The sequence below is a fragment of the Arachis ipaensis genome, chromosome B09 (assembly GCF_000816755.2).
Source record: "Arachis ipaensis cultivar K30076 chromosome B09, Araip1.1, whole genome shotgun sequence".
Lineage (NCBI taxonomy): Eukaryota > Viridiplantae > Streptophyta > Magnoliopsida > Fabales > Fabaceae > Arachis > Arachis ipaensis.
In genome coordinates this window covers 101,035,588-101,039,789 of record NC_029793.2, presented here as the reverse complement: position 1 = coordinate 101,039,789, position 4,202 = coordinate 101,035,588, and the positions used below count along the sequence as shown (strand labels likewise).

General features: G+C 36.8%; 1 long non-coding RNA gene across 1 annotated transcript in view; it reads left to right on the top strand.

The window, feature by feature from the left end:
* Positions 1-3,766, top strand: part of LOC110267310 — a 12,553-nt gene extending 8,787 nt beyond the window's left edge. The window contains exon 2 of the long non-coding RNA XR_002354787.1: positions 3,734-3,766. This is a non-coding gene — a long non-coding RNA (uncharacterized LOC110267310). The remainder of the gene's footprint in view (positions 1-3,733) is intronic.

The following is a 4,202-nucleotide window of genomic DNA, read 5'->3' as shown; positions in this document are numbered from 1 at the left end:
TATCAAGAGCAAAGGCCCAATTGAAGGCTTGAAGACCATTTGAAGAAAGTGTATAAATAGCATAGGATTTAAGTTTTTAAGGGAGCTTCCCTTTTAGTTTTTCAGAATAGCTTTCTTTTCAGTTTGCTTAGAGCTCACTTTTACATTTCTTAGCATTGTTGTTTTAATTCAAGGGAATTTGGGAGGAGAATTGATCTCTCTTCTTCCTTGTTCTTGCCCAGCACTCTTTACTTTTCTTGTCTTGGATTTTGGGTGGAGAATTGAAGAAATTATGTTTCAATCTCACCTTGGGATCTTGTTTAATTTTCTGCTTAATTGAATTTCAGTCTCGGTTACTTGCTTCTTCATCTACTTTCTTTGCAATTTAAAATTTCCTTTGCAATTGTGCTTGTTGGATCTAGGAAGGCATTGAGATCTAGACTCGGTTTTCTAGTCTCTTGGGTCCTGAGATCTGAATTCCAATTTTACATCCTCTGTTTACTGCTTTCCATGCTCATTTACTTTTCTGTTTTAGATCCGATTCGATCCAAGTCTTCTTCTATTTCTCTGCTTGTTGAAATTTTATGTTTCCTTGTTTAATTTCTACAAATCCAATTCCCAATTCCCTTTACAATTCAAGCCATTTACATTTCTTGCACTTTAAGATTCTGCAATTTACATTTCTTGCGTTCTAAGTTTCTGCCATTTAATTTCTTGCTCTTTAAGATTCAGCACTTTAAATTCCTGTTCTCTTTACTTTCATGCAATTTACCCATTTCCTTTACTTTCTATGCAATTTCAATTCTGCAAATCACAAATCTCTCAACCAAATCTTGATTCGCTTGACTAAATCAACCACTAAACTAAAATTGCTCAATCCTTCAATCCCTGTGGGATCGACCTCACTCCCGTGAGTTATTATTACTTGATGCGACCCGGTGCACTTGCTGGTTAGTTTTGGGTGTTTTGGAGAAATTCGTTTTTCCACAAAAATATCCCATCAAGTGGTTGCTTGTCATCTAAGGTGGGGATATCGCTCCCATGATTACTGGCATTCATTGAGTTCCCTTCCATGGTCTGCACAATCACATACAGTTCAAATGAAGATAGAGTATATTTATGCCAGGATATGATTAAAGTGTTAGTTAACGCAATGTGTCAAACAGTTGGTAAACTTGAGAGATTAATGATCGAAAATCACTTCTCTCGTTGATTTATCAAGCTATGAGAATCATACTCAGCAAGTTAAACCAAGAGAACTTCACTCTATTGCTAAAGTGAGGTTCAATTAGCTCAGGCAAAAATTCAAACAGTTAGTGTGTCCGTCAAAAATTAGAGAAACAGAAAAGAAAAAGTGCTTGATCTAGATCTTCACTTCACTTAATCATTGTCAATCTATTTCAATCCCCGGCAACGGCGCCAAAAACTTGATGTGTATTTTCGGAAAACGAATTCCAAACACACAAAACTAATCGGCAAGTGCACCGGGTCGTATCAAGTAATAATAACTCACGTGAGTGAGGTCGATCCCACAGGGATTGAAGGATTGAGCAATTTCAGTTTAGTGGTTGATTTAGTCAAGCGAATCAAGAGTTGATTTGAGTGGTTTGTATTTGACAAAAGCTAAATTGCATGAAATTAAAAGGGACTGGGTAAATTGTATGAAATTAAAGAGAACAGAAAATAAAGTACTGAATCTTAAAGAACAAGAAATTAAATGGCAGAAACTTAGAATGCAAGAAATGTCAATTGCAGAATCTTAAAGTGCAAAAAATGTAAATGGCTTGAATTGTAAAGGGAATTGGGAATTGGATTTGCAGAAATTAAACAAGGAAAAGAAAAATTCAACAAACAGGAATGTAAAAGATGGATTCAATTAAACCGGATCTTAAATGAAAATGAGAATAAGCTTGGTGTGACAACGAAACAAGGAAATTGAGATTTGAAAGCTGTAGATCTCAGGACTCAAGAGACTAGATAGCCAAGTCTAGATCTCACTGCCTTCCTAGATCCAGCAAGAACAATTGCAAAGGAAATAAAGAAATGTAAATTGTAGAGGAGTAGAAGCCGAAGCAGTTAACAGAAATGGAAATTCAATTATGCAGAAAATTAAACGAGATCTCAAGGTGAGATTGAAACAGAAGTTCTTCAATTCTCCACCCAAGATCCGAAATAAGAAAAGTAAAAAGTGCTCAAACAAGAACAAGGAAGAAGAGAGATCAATTCTCCTCCCTAATTCTCTTGAATTCTGAAAACAACCATGCAAAAATGTAAAGGTGAGCTCTCTGTAAGTGTTCCGAAAATTCTCTCAGGAAAAGCTCTCTAAAAACTTAAATCCTAAGCTATTTATACACTTTCTTCAAATGGTCTTCAAGCCTTGAATTGGGCATTTGCTCTTGATGGAATTGGGTTGATAAAGGCCTTAGTTGATTGCTCTTGGAGTTGGAGAAAGATCCATTGTGAATCGGGTTGAGAATCATAAAAGTTTGAGGCAAACTTTTACTCAAACTTTTTATACCAGATGGCTTCACTTGCTGCTACCAACGTTTGGGCTAAAGTTTGAGGTCAAACTTTTGCTCAAACGTTGGTCCCCTTGTGTATATGTGTGGCGCCAACGTTTGCCAAAAAGCTTGAGGCAAACATTGGCGCAAGCTTTTCTCCTCCAGGGTGTGCAAGTGTGGCGCCAACGTTTGCCAAAAAGTTTGAGGCAAACGTTGGCGCAAGCTTTTCTCCTTCAGGGTGTTGGTTTTGTGATGCCAACGTTTGCCAAAAAGTTTGAGGCAAACGTTGGCTCAAGCTTTTCTCCCAAAAGTTTGAGCTAAAGTTTGAGGTAAACTTTGGGTCAAGCTTTTTCCCTCTGGAGTGTTTTCAATTCTTCCAAAAGTTTGAGCTAAAGTTTGAGGCAAACTTTGGTCAAGCTTTTTGTTCTCTCTTGCTCCTAGCCATTCCTTCTTCCTTCAACCTTCTTCAAAACTCTTTCCACCTTCCTCATCTTGCTCTTCCACTTTATCCTTCACATTCATCAATTGGTCTTCATCCTTACTGTTTGATGGTTTTAAGTTCCCCCTTATTTGTTCTAAGGGCCCATTCATCTTCTTGAAGACGATTTCTTTCCAGGATGGGGATTTTGTGTATCTTTCCACGAGTTTTCTGTGTATTTCAATGGCTTGAAGGTAATCCTCATCTGTTGGTTCAAGAGATGAAGGTTGAGAATAATTTTGGTGACATGAATGTATTGTGGTGAAGTTGTGTTGAGGGGTGTGGAATGAGTTGTGTGATTGATGGGATGACTTCTTTGGATTTTGGAGGAAACTTTGTGTTGAGGCATAATCAAGTGATGAAGATCTTTCAAATGAGAAATTGGGATGTGAGGGTGGATGCTCTTTCATTCTTTGGTGATACTCCCAGCCACCATTAGAATAATGACTTGAATCATTTTGTGGTGGTGGGAAGTATCCCATATGAGTCTCTTGCTCATCTTGTGTTTCTGAAGCAAATTTCCATGGATTGGAGTGCTCAGAATTTGTATTTTCTTGGTGATATTCCCAGCCATCATTAGAGATTGGTGATGGTGGGTAATATCTCATAAAATTTGTTTGATCATAAGATGAGTTGAACTCCATTTGAATTTTGTAAAACACAACACCAAGGAAAATTGAAATTCATATCTCAGAGATGAATTTCTTAGTGAGGCAATAACTCAAACACCTTGGTTTCAACTTCTTAATTTGTGAATGAGTGCAGCAAAAAAAAGTCAACTGTCTAGTTGTAGCATTATCCATAAAATAAAAAGATAAAAAAAAATTTATGGATTGATGGATCAAGCAACTTTAAGAGCAAGTGCACCGGGTCGCATCAAGTAATAAAACTCACGTGACTGAGGTCGATCCCACAGGGATTGATGGATCAAGCAACTTTAGTGGATGATTAGTTTAGTCAAGCTAACATTGATGTGATTTGAGTGAAATTGTAACCAACAGGAAGTAAAGGACAATGAATTTAAAGTTGCAGAATGTAAATTGGCAAGTAACTTTAAGAGTAAGAAATGTAAATTGCAAGAATCTTAAATTGCAAGAAAAGTAAAATTGCATTAAATGTAAAGGGGAGTGGGTGCTGGAAATTAAAGATAGCAATAGATCAAAGCTTAGAGAAAATTAAACTTGCAGGAAAAGTAAATCAGATCATGAACAGAAATGTAAAATGCAGAGCACTTGCAGAAGAAT